Source organism: Aquarana catesbeiana, linkage group LG06 (assembly GCF_042186555.1).
Source record: "Aquarana catesbeiana isolate 2022-GZ linkage group LG06, ASM4218655v1, whole genome shotgun sequence".
Lineage (NCBI taxonomy): Eukaryota > Metazoa > Chordata > Amphibia > Anura > Ranidae > Aquarana > Aquarana catesbeiana.
In genome coordinates this window covers 156,570,627-156,582,695 of record NC_133329.1, presented here as the reverse complement: position 1 = coordinate 156,582,695, position 12,069 = coordinate 156,570,627, and the positions used below count along the sequence as shown (strand labels likewise).

Here is a 12,069-nt window from a genome sequence, read left to right as displayed (position 1 = left end):
GATAGAGGAACAGCGCCATACCCTTCTACTAAATTAATCTATTCACGAGTGCGGCGGCTCTCGCCCTCCTTACAGGGCAGATTAATAGCAGCAAGAGCCATTGGCTCCTGCTGCTGTCAATCATATTCTGTGACAAGCGAGCAGAGGGTGGGACCAAGCTGAGCTGTCTGTGTCAACAGAGGTGGCTCAGGATTGAGCCTTCAGGAGTGCCCCATGGAATGTGGCTTTCTATGGGGGCAATCTCCAAAAAGGAGGAGCCAGGACTGCTAGCAGGGTACCTGAGAAGAGGAGAAAAAAAACATTGTACAGAGCAGGTATTTATGTCATGTTTGGTATTTTATTTAAAAAAATCAAAGCTTTACAATCACTTTAAGCTGTCCAGTATTCAAATCCAGAGACAACATTCCAGAACTAAAGACCCGACAGCTGCAACTTCCCAGTTGTCATCTATACATATCCAGTGCCCTGCTCTGATTAGAAGTGGGGAAGTCATGTGACCTCCCCTTTGCTGGGACAAGCTGTCACGTGACCACTCCTTCTCTCAGCCTTCTGTCACTCGGGTTAGTTGTTTTTGTCCGCGCGGTGCAGACTCCGCCCCCCCCAGCCGGAGCAGGGGGAGGAGGCAGAGCTGTGTGCGCATGGCAAGCTGTGACCAGGCTGAGGAGAAAAGAGGAAGCCAGGCACAGAGCTGTGACACTCAGGTAATGACTGAATCTCACCCTAATACTGAGTTGGGTTATTACGTCATCACTCTGCGTTCGGGGATAGCACAGAGCGCCCCATCAGTGTCTCCAGTGCGGCTCACACCATGCACATTTAGTTCTAGTAACATTCCTTCCAGCTACAGTGTGTGTGTGTGTGTGTGTGGGCAGAGCCTGTCCTCTGTATTGTATATAAAGTGTCTATGGGGGACTCCTCATTCCTGACCTGTGGAGGGGACATTCTAGAACTCCTGGGCCAGCTCCTCTCCTCCCATCCTTGCTGCCTGTGACCAGGCTGGAGGGGTGCAGCTGGCCTTCACCTGTCTGCATGAAGTGTATGGGAGCCTCTGCTGAACAAGTGCTACAGATGGGCTCATATGTATCATTACAGGATCTATATATATATATATATATATATATATATATATATATATATTAGTGCTTACAATGTACACAACATATACTATATACACAGTTTTAATTTAGTCGACTAAATGAATACTATTTTAGTTGACTAAAATACGACTAAAACAATTGAGATGACTAAAATACGACTAAAACGCCATTTTAGTCAAAAGACTATGACTAAAACTAAATTGCAATTACTGATTTTAGTCGACTAAAATGTACTGGAGATTTAGTCGACTAAATACGACTAAAACAATTGCAGAAGACTAAAATGGGCCTAAAACTAAAATGCTATTTTAGTCCTAAGACTAAAATGAACACTGACATACATATCAGGCCCTGTCCTCAAGGAGCTTACAATCTTAGGTTCCCATATCCCATTCAAACATACACATACTAGGACCAATAACCTAGCAGCATGTGCTTGGAGTGTGGGAGGAATCCAGCATTACCGGAGGAAACCCACCCAGACACAGGGAGAACATGCAAACTCCATGCAGGTGTTACTAACCTGAGTCATTTAAAGTAGAGCTATAGTCAAAACTTTTTTTAAAATTTTGAATAGAGTAAGGGAGGGATATAATCCTTGTCAGGGAACATGCTAAAGGGAATGATAGAATGGAATTCCCCCTTATGTCCTCTGTCAGGTTATTTTTGCCATCTGTGTCCCAGATCTGTGTTGCAATCTGGGGAGATTTACCTTCACTTCCTGTCCTATAGCCAAAAGAGGAAATTCCTTCAAAGTGAGGGAGTCCTTGGTTGTCACCACAGCTAGTGTCCCCACTGCAAGATTTCCTCTCTTATTACTGTCCTGAAAAAAAGAAAGAAAAGGGGCAGTGTTCTGATAGCATAAAATAGCGACTGAGGGCCGGTTCTCACCATGACTCAGGATGTGTGTTTCACATGCGATCTGGATGCAGTGCGATTTCAGCCCATTCATTTGAATATACTTTAATTGTGCCAGACTGAACCAAAAGTAGTGCATACAGGATCTTAAAAAATGCACAGAAATCAGTTTGCGACCTGTGTTTGGGGTGTCAGTGAGTTAAAGGGGTTGAAAAACCTCCTGTGATGCAGCTGCCCCCCTTTTACTTACCTGAACATGGTCTTGAAGCGACGGGGACAAGCCAAGCAGCTCCGGCCGTTGTCTCGGGTCCTGATTGGATAGATTGATAGCAGCGCAGCCATTGGCTCCCGCTTCTGTCAATCAAACCCAATTACGGAGCCAGGAGGCTGGGCAGAGTCCTGCTGTCTGTGTCAATAGACGCAGCAGCAGGACACGGGTGCCCCGAGGGAGAGCAGCTTTCCAATGGGGCACTCGAGAAGGGGAGGGGGGGCAGGAGCGCTGCTGAGGGACCCCAGAAGAGGAAGATCGGGCCACTCTGTTTTTAAAAACTAACCTTTACATATCCTTTTACACTGACACCCGCTGCAGATCACAAGTACAGTGCATTTTGAACGCGGCTCAGGAAACGCGCAGGAAACATGGGTTTTTCTGCACCACATTCTGGTTGAACTGGCCCTGGAAATTATACCATTACAATTATACCAAGTGCAACATATGCAGATCCTGTAAGAGGTAGTATAGAGATGGGCCACCACCCTGGTTTGTAGGGGTATTGGCCTGGGTGCAATCCATGAAAAAAAGTACATAGAATATGCAGCAGGCAGTAGCTGCACTCAGGATATTGAAATCCTAATAAAGTGACTCTAAGATTACTCAGAAACCCAAAACATAGAAAATAAATGTATAAAACTGACTCCTATGCCTTAAAACAATGTGCAAGACATAATTAAAGTGTCCACAGAACAGCATGTAAAGTATTTCAACTGGAATCCACACCAAAAGAACTTTGTGCAAAACAAAAGTTATAAACTATCGCTTACAAAGATATGGTGCTTATTTTCCTTTTCTCTTTTTATATTTGGCTCCATTCACATAATTTCCAGTGGCACTTTGATCTGACTTTACACTCTCTGGACCTAAGTCACAGGAAAAGTTGCACCAAAGTAGCACAGACACCTTTTCAAAATTGCTTAGACTTTAAGTTGCACCTGAACGGGTGCCATTGAAAAGAATTGGGTTCTACTTGTGATGTCTGAAGTCACATGACAAGTCACTCTAGTGTGAATGGAGCCTAACTCTTCTGTGGACAGCCCAAAATTTTGGATTTTCTTTTACTTTCACTTTTGATGATATGATAAACAGGACAATAAAGAGGGTAAATCTCCCTGTCGGGGACACAGACTGCAATAAAAACTGACAGGGGTTCTAATCCCTCTCCACTCTATCCAAAACTAAAAAAAAAGTTTTGCCTTTCGTTAAGCTTTAATAAAGCAATAGAACTTCTGCAGCAGAACTCCAGGTAAATGGCTAAATATATAGTGGAAAATCATATGGGAATTATGACTTTTCCAAGGAGTTGTAATTCTGTGTAGCTGGCCTTATCCTTGCACCTCCAGCCAGATGGCACTGCCAGGCTTTGCTTTCCCTGTAGTTGAGCAGTAGAGATGAGCTTAGGCGTTTTCAGATCCTGGTCCAAACCCACCTGAGTGATCCTGCCAGGAGCTGTCATCTGTACTGGGCAAATCATAAGTGGCTGAGTGATTTCACGCCCCACAGGCACATGTATCAAGAGAAAAGGCAGTGCCCTGGCCACTTCTGATTGGCCTAGTACAGATGACAGCTCCTGGTGGGATCACTCCAGTGGGTTTGGACTAGGATCTGAACATGCCAAGCTTATCCCTTTAGAGCAATACACCCTGGTCTGGGACTGGACAGAGAAGTAGCAGCATGCTATTCTTGTTGATCTGGAAGCCCTTAGGACTCGCACACGGGCGTATTAAAATATGTCTCTTTAAACTGGATCTTTTTGCCAGGAGATGGCAGAAAAATAAAGTGTAAAAATGCTCATAGCACAAAATTATGGGCATTTTTGAAGGTTTACAGGCATCTGGTGTAATGCATAAACTCATTCTACTGGCCAGGATATTATTTTATTTTGGCCTCTAGAATAAATTGATGTGCATAAACCCCGCATTTTTTCATGTGCACGCAAGTACATTTTGGTCATAAGCTCTTCTCCAAATGCAGCTTTGTGTGGTTTTTATGCCTTTAAATGCTGGTTTTAAAATATTGCTCTAAATGCCTGATGTACATGGCCACATAGGCTAACACAGAACTGAGTTTAAAAGGCATAAAAAAAATATGCTGCAAAAGACTGTAATAACTGGGTTTTTTAATGCCCATATGCATGAGGCTTTAGTAGTGTAATGATACATAGCAAATCTTAAAAGGGCAATCATAAATTAAAAAGGGATTTTCATTATCTATGCATATTAAGTTTAAAGCAGAACTGCAAACAGAACAGGTTTGTGATATGTTTTGTGTGCAATAAAGTTCCCTGTAATCATGTATGCCCTACATGTGGATCACTGCTCTGTAGCGTAAAAATCATTTTCATTAATTCCAGAAAATATAGCTATCACTATACTTCCAGCACTGTGCCTCTCATATGGGAAGGAAATCTGTCACTTACCCTCTCCCCTTGTCCATTCACTGAACAGAACAAAAGGGGAGAGGAGGGGCAGATAAATGACGTAAGCAGTAGTTAGCGTGAGATCTGTCAACTGATCCCTGGTCCCACTGGGGTTTTTTTACTAAAGCTGGAGAATGCAAAAGCAGTCTCACTTCTGCATAAGAAACCAATCCGCTTCCAGGTTTTATTGCTAAAGCTTAATTGAACAAGACGGGGTTAGAGGCCGATTGTTTTCTTATCGTACATCACGGGACACAGAGCCATACTAGTTACTATGTGGGTTATAGGCCACCTTCAGGTGATGTACACTGGCAGGTTGAGTGTCTCAGCCTGCGCTGACAGTAATTGGTTAATCGTTAAGAAACCAGTTTTAACAGGTGTTTAAAGTTATCCTGCTCAGCAGGTCCAGGAGGCAGCTTTTTGTTTGCAATAGTTGCTATGATAGATTGCGCCTTCGCTACGCGTCATGCAAGAAGCTCCTGGCTAGTCTTCCCTTTTGCGGTAAGACAGCTATCTGGGGATATTTTGGACATAGCCAAAGAATTTCTAGCAAAAGAAAAATACCCCTTTTTCATTTTAAATGAAGGACTAATTGTGTTTTTTATTTCAAAATTCCTTCTTCTGTGCTAGGGGCATCGGCCTCCAGGAAGTCACGACGGCCTCCGTCGTCAGGTTCAAAGGGTAAATCTCAGGGTTAACCCCAGGAACAAAAGAGGTCTTGAGGGATGAAGCCTACAAGATACTGTAGCCTCCTTATGAGGAGGTGCCCCCGCTTGCTCAATAGGGAGAATTCTTCTACAGTTTTCAGGGATCTGACAGAAGGAAGGTCAAGACGAATGGGGAACTTCCTCAATAGCTCCAATGTACAAACTGGAGTTCCAAGAGTTTCTGTCTCCTCGTTTTCTCAGATGAAACGCTCTAAGGATCCAGAGAAAAATACATCTTTCTCTCTAGCATTGGACCATATTTTGGCAAAAGTGTTCATGATGGCCCCATGTAAGAGCAGAGATTGGGATTTGGTTAAATCCAAATGGACATTCTAGATCTCAAAAATCTAAAATTCAATTGCTAAATATAATCTCCCCTTTTTGCATGAAGATGCATATCTCCATATGCCTATTTCCTCGCTCACTAGTAATATTTTCTTTCAAAGTGGAAAATCTTCTTTTTCAGTGTGTAGCTCTGCTTTCCGATCTGGCTGCTACACCTCGAGTACAAGGTTCTGGCTCCTTTTCTAGCCAGATTGAGGGACCAAGGTATAACGATTATGGTTTACCTAGTCAATCTGTTCTTGTTAGACCAGTCGGTAGCCCACTTAGACTAAAATTATGGTCACCACATTCGACTACCTGGCATATCTAGGTCGGATTCTCAAGCTAGGAGGAATCTTCTTTAAAACATGAAGAAAACACTTGGGTCTGATCATAGGAACACCCAGAAAAGGGTATTCGTACCCCAGGCTAAGATCAGCACCATAAAGGTCGGATCTAGGTGGTTGAAGCAAGATGCTTTTTTCTCCTATTTAACTTTGCGTGAGGTTGTCGGGAAAGATGGTGGCTTCATTCGAGGCCGTTCTTTATGCTCAGTCTCATTCTAGACTGCTGCAAAGCAGTATCCTATCGGCTTGAAACAGAGAATTCAAGCTCTATATTCCCAATGTGTCTGACTCTAAAGCCTACAGCCACATCACCCTGATAGCGCTTGATTTTGTCCGATCTTGGAGGCTAAGCAGGGTCAGGCCTGGTTAGTACCCGGATGAAAGACCACCTAGAAATACCAGGTGCTGTAGGCTGAGTGCGCTGGAACCTCAGTTTATGGATAACGATATGGGGAAAATCCTTCTTTCAGTTATCTGGGAAATAGTATCAACATATGCCAACCTTTTTTTTGTTTAGGTTGGGGGACAGTCCCGAAAGAGGCAGCTGTCCAGGAGAAGTGGCCTAGATCAGAATTGGCCTTGCCCATTAACATTTTAAAATTCAGGCAGAACACTTGGTTCTGAGGCCTGAACGTTCAGTTTAAGGTATTGTCCCGCTAGGAGTAATCCGTTTATGCCACAGCAATGGCCTATATTAATCACCAAGGGGGCGCAAGAAGTTGTGCGGCTCAGAGAAAGGTGAAGCTTATCCTGTCTTGGGAAGAAAACAATGTACTTTGCCTATCGTCAATTTTCATTCTAGGAATGGAAAATTGGTAGGCGGACTACTGGAGTTGCCAGCAGTCTTTCCTGGGAGAATGGTTCCTTCACCCCGATATCTTCCTGTCAATATGTCAAAGATGGGGAATCCCAGACATAGATCTGTTTGCGTCCAGGATCAACAAATAAGATTGACAACTTTGTGTCAAGAACAAAGGATCCGCTAGCATGCGAAACGGATGCCTTGTTATTCTCGTGGAATCGGTTCTCACTGATTTGTGCATTCCTTCTTATTCTGCCTGCATCCACAACTTCTTCACAGGATCAAGCAGGAAGGGAAGTCATCGATTCTTGTGACCCCCAGCAGGGTCCAGGAAATCTTGGTATGCAGAGATCGTAGAGATGGCATTAGGGAACCCATGGACCTTACCTTCGCGGCCAGACCTTCTCTCGCAGGTTCCAAAATTCCATCCTACTTTACAAACGATACATTTAACGGTTTGGCTATTGAGGCCCAAACTCTGAAGAAGCATGGGCTGTCAGGTTCGGTAGTTTTCTACCTTGGTTTATGCAGAGCCAGCCTCCATGGTTATATATTATGGAGTCTGGGAGACATATGTCTCCTGGTGTGAAACTAGGAGCTGCACCCCAGGAAATAAGTCTAGGTAGAGAGTCCTTGATTTTTTCTGCACATGGGGTGAGAAATAAAGCTGGCCTTCAGTGCTTTGTAAGGACAGGTCTCAGCCTTATCGGTATTATTTCAACGACTACTTGCTTCGCATTCTTTAGTCCATAACTTTATTCAGGGGGTAACTTGGCTTAATCTCCGGTTAAGCAACCCCTGAACCCTTGGGACTTGAATTTAGTTTTGTCGGTATTTCAAAACAGCCTTTTTTGGGCCGATACGACATATTCCCTTGGTCCTTTTTTGACAAGGAAACTATTTTTTCTGGTAACCATATCTGCTGCAATAAGGGTATCAGTATTGGCTGCTCTTTCTTGTAAAGAGCCATATTTTTGTTGTTCACAAGGATGAGGTAGTATTGCGTCCTCATCCTAACTTTTTACTAAAGGTAGCATCAGGTTTTTATCTAAACCAGGATATTGTTCTACCGTCCTTTTTCCAGAACCCTGTTCTTTGGAAGAAAGATCACTAAATTTTTTTGATGTGCTGAGAGCAGTCAATGTCTACTTAAAGGTGATTGCTCAGATTCGGAAAACAAATGTTTTTATTCGTGTTGCCTGAAGGTCCTAAAGGAGGACAGGCAGCATTGAAATCTACTATTCTAAATAGATTTGACAAGTAATTGTTCAAGCTCATGGTTAAAGAGGTAGATTCCACCCTCTCAAATGAAAAGGCACTCCACCAGGGCTGTTAGTGCTTCCTGGGCAGTGCATCACCAAGCCTCCATGGCTCAAATCTGTAAGGCCGCAACTTGTTCTTCAGTCTATACATTTACCAGATTCTATCAAATAGATGTAAAAGGTCATGAGGATATCGACTTTGGGTGCAGTGTACTGCAGGCTGCAGTATTAGTCCTCTAGTCTCTTTTTGCCCTACTTTTTTTTGTGTCTCCCTCCCTTCAGTTGGCATTGCTATGGGACATTCCACATAGTAACTACTATGGCTCTGTGTCCCGTGATGTACAATAAGAAAATAGGATTTTTAAAACAGTTTACCTGTAAAATCCTTTTCTTTGAAGTACATCACGGGACACAGAGATCCCTCCCTTCTCTGGTATACACGTGCATTGCTTTGCTCCAAAACTGGGATACTCGCAGTAGTGGAAGGGGCTATGTAGGGAGTGCACTTTGTCTTGGGCCGTGCCAGTGTCCATCACCTGAAGGTGGCCTATAACCCACATTGTAACTACTATGGCTCTGTGTCCCGTGATGTACTTCAAAGAAAAGGATTTTACAGTTAAGCTGTTTTAAAAATCCTATTTTTTTTTTTTGCAGACGTGATTTTGCACTCTCCAGCCTTAGTAAATAAACCCCCACTGTGTCTTGTTTGCTTTTTATACTGACAATAAAGTGGATGATTATTCAGAAGTGCAGCTTGTTGGATCCTATTCGTTACTGTCATGTATGAGAGCCATAGCTCTTGTCCATTCACATTACATGTTGGATCTTGTGAACAGAATACAAGGCGTTCTCTGAATGGACAAGGGGAAAGGAAAGGGAGGATAAATGAGAGCCACAGAACCAGAAGTGCAGCACCAGCCATATTACCCAGAACGAACGTAACAGATTTTTACACTACGCAGCAGCAATCCAGACATATAATATACCGTATTTATCGGCGTATAACACGCACTTTTTTCCCCTTAAGATCAGGGGAAAATCGCGGGTGCGTGTTATATGCCGATCCCCTGCGATCCCCCGCTGACTGAGCGGATTTGAAAATGGCGCCGCCGGCGCCGAAATGCACAGAGCCGGTCCTCGGCTCTTCTCGGCCACTTTCGGCTTCACTCGAGCGCCGCCCGAACCTTCATGCCCATCCCGGGTGGGACTACGAGTGGAGCTGAAAGTGGCCGAAAATGAACGAGAGCCGCCAAGAAGAGCCGAGGACGGCTCTGTGTATTTCGGCGCCGGCGGCGCCATTTTCAAACTACAATGACACTGACATGTCACTGCAGTTTAACTGCAGCCTGGGCAAGACTGCAAAAGGACATAGAAAAGCTTCAGATCAGCACTGGCAAAGCTGCAAGGCTGCAAATGACACCAAGGCTGCTGACTGCAAGGCTGCAAATGACACTGGACAAGCATGCAGATGGACGCTGTGCAAGGCTGCATTGATGGGCATTTAAATGTAAGTTTTTTCCTTAAAACATTTTTTTCCTTATAATTCCCTCCTAAACTTGGGGTGCATGTTATACGCCGGCGCGTGTTATACGCCGATAAATACGGTACGTACATCATTACAGGTAACTTTGTTTTACACAACACATTTCACAAAACTGTTCTGTCTGGATATTTGCTTAAAATCAGAACTTAAAATAGACAGAAGGATTTTTGCATATTCATTATTTACCAATAAATCCCCTCTAATGAGGTGTGCTCCATGTGTGAATGGCTGCTGTGTCGCTTGAAGCTATTTTAGTAAAAATAGTAAAAAAAAAATAATTTAAAAAAGTTTTATTCAGCTCTGACACTACAGTAAGCAGCAGACTAAAGCCCTAGTACACAAAGGCCAAATGTCAGGTGGCCCCGGCCGGTTGAATAGAAGGCAGCTGGTCCAACAGAAGCTTACCAAAAAACATCTAATGATCAGCTCCTGATCAGCACTCGCAGCCAATGACTGAGAGCGCTGACTGGAGTGTTCTGGGGGGATCGCTGTACTTCTAGCACTGCATAGCAGGGAGGATCGCTGTACTAACATACCATTGTTAGTACAGTGTCCTGAGCTATCTTTTTTTTTTTTTTTTTTTTTATTCAGCCTGCTGGACAAAAAAAAAAAAAACTACTTGTGTGTACTAGGTTTTAGGCTATAAAACTTAAGATTGACCATACAGGGGACAAAAATGAACAGATTTCTTCATCTATACACTTTTTTCTGATAGCTTCAGCCACAGCTGTCAGAATACACTGATCAGTTTGACATGTCTGATATAGAGTATTATACATGAAGTCTGAAATTGCACTTTGGGTTGTTAACAGAATTTTTTTTTTATAATGTGCCTTATAATATAATCATCTCTCTCTTATGGTCATTTGATATACTGCCTTAAAGTGAAGAAAATCAAAATTTTCAGCTTTACATTCAGTTTCTGTTGGATGTAATATGCACTTTGAAAAAACGTTGTACTTTGTAAAACTGTTGCATTCTGCGTTCCTTAATGCATTGCAGTTCTTTTCTGTGGTTTCCCTGAGATAGTTGGCTGCGTTGTACCACTGTAAAACACTTAGATGTTACCGCAGTTGAAAGGTCATGACAGGTCATGTAGACTGACAGTTGTAGTAATAGGATGTAGATTAAGGGAAAGCATCTGTTAGGCTCGGTTCACACTGGGGCAACACGACTTCAGCGCGACTTTGCACGGCGACTTCGACGCGACTTCGACGCGACTTCGACGCGACTTCGACGCGACTTTAGCAAATTACAAGGCGACTTGAAGTCGCCTGCATGACAGGCGACTTCGCCTGTGGCCAATCAGCTCTCTGGGAGGGAGGGGGGGAGGGAGGGGTTTTCCCTGCAAAGTCGCTTGACTTTACAGAGAGATCCGACTTGGAGGCGACTTCCATTGATTTCTATGGTACAGGTCGCCTACCAAGTCGGATCCAAGTAGTACAGGGAGTACGCTCTGAAGTCGGAGCGACTTCAGTAGTGTCATTTAAGACGCTCCCATTCACTCTCATGTGAATCTCTTTCTGGGGCGACTTGGGGCGACTTGAGGGGCGACAAGTCGGATCCCAAGTCGTCCCAGTGTGAACCGAGCCTTAGAATAGTGAAGTAAGTTAGCTACACATGTAATTATTTTCATTCTAAAGCTCAGTAGATGAATATGATAAAGTTGTCTTGGGTCCTTGAAAATTGGTATTTTTATGTGCATCTAAATCTACCACGTCTCTGAAGCCCGGTCCACGTTTGGGCACCTACTTTTAGTTTTTTTCTTTCCAAGAGGCTCCAGACAAAAATGGAATTAAAAGTATCTAAAAATCTAAAATGTTGCCTTGCACAGCATAGGTTTGTTTTATTTTCTTTTGTATAGATAAATCAGCTGTATATTATCTAGTCAGTAGAATGTTTGTTTATTTTTACATCCAGTTTGCCTGATCTGAATATATTTTTTGTTTTATATGTGTTTTAGAAACTTCTTTATACAATATTAGACTAGAGTTGGTGACTATAATATGTCCAAAATTAGTAAATGAAAAATGATTTGTTTTATTAATTACTGAATCATAAAAAGGCTATTTGTAGTTCTAAGAAAATGGTGTCTTGCTTATTTTTAATGTGCCTAAATCTGCAGCCTTCAGTCGAGTGTTGCTTTTGCCTTTTGCATTCTCTGTACTGAAAATAAGTGAATAACCCATCCGGGAGTGAGTTTCCCTCTTAGTTGCTATGACTGATTGACAGACAGGCTTACTCGGATGCAGAAAACTTGCCACAAAATCATCAAGAGATATATGAATGTGTAGTGTGATTTTCTTTTCTTTTCTACGGGCCTCTGTTAAACTCTGACATATCTTTGACATTTAAAATATAATAATTTGTAATGTTCTAACCTGATACTGATCAAAAACTGAAATTCAGCTAGTTCAGCAGGGACCGGCTAGTTTT

The 12,069-nt window shown here is 42.9% G+C and overlaps 1 protein-coding gene across 3 annotated transcripts in view; it reads left to right on the top strand.

Annotated features, from left to right (window-relative positions):
- The first annotated feature begins 601 nt into the window (after positions 1-601).
- Positions 602-12,069, top strand: part of MRTFB (myocardin related transcription factor B) — a 501,337-nt gene continuing 489,869 nt past the window's right edge. Inside the window, exon 1 of one of the 3 annotated variants that reach the window (XM_073591089.1) lies at positions 602-701. The gene's annotated coding sequence lies outside the window, so the exon portion shown is untranslated. The remainder of the gene's footprint in view (positions 702-12,069) is intronic. The other 2 variants (XM_073591093.1, XM_073591099.1) reach the window with 2 other exon arrangements.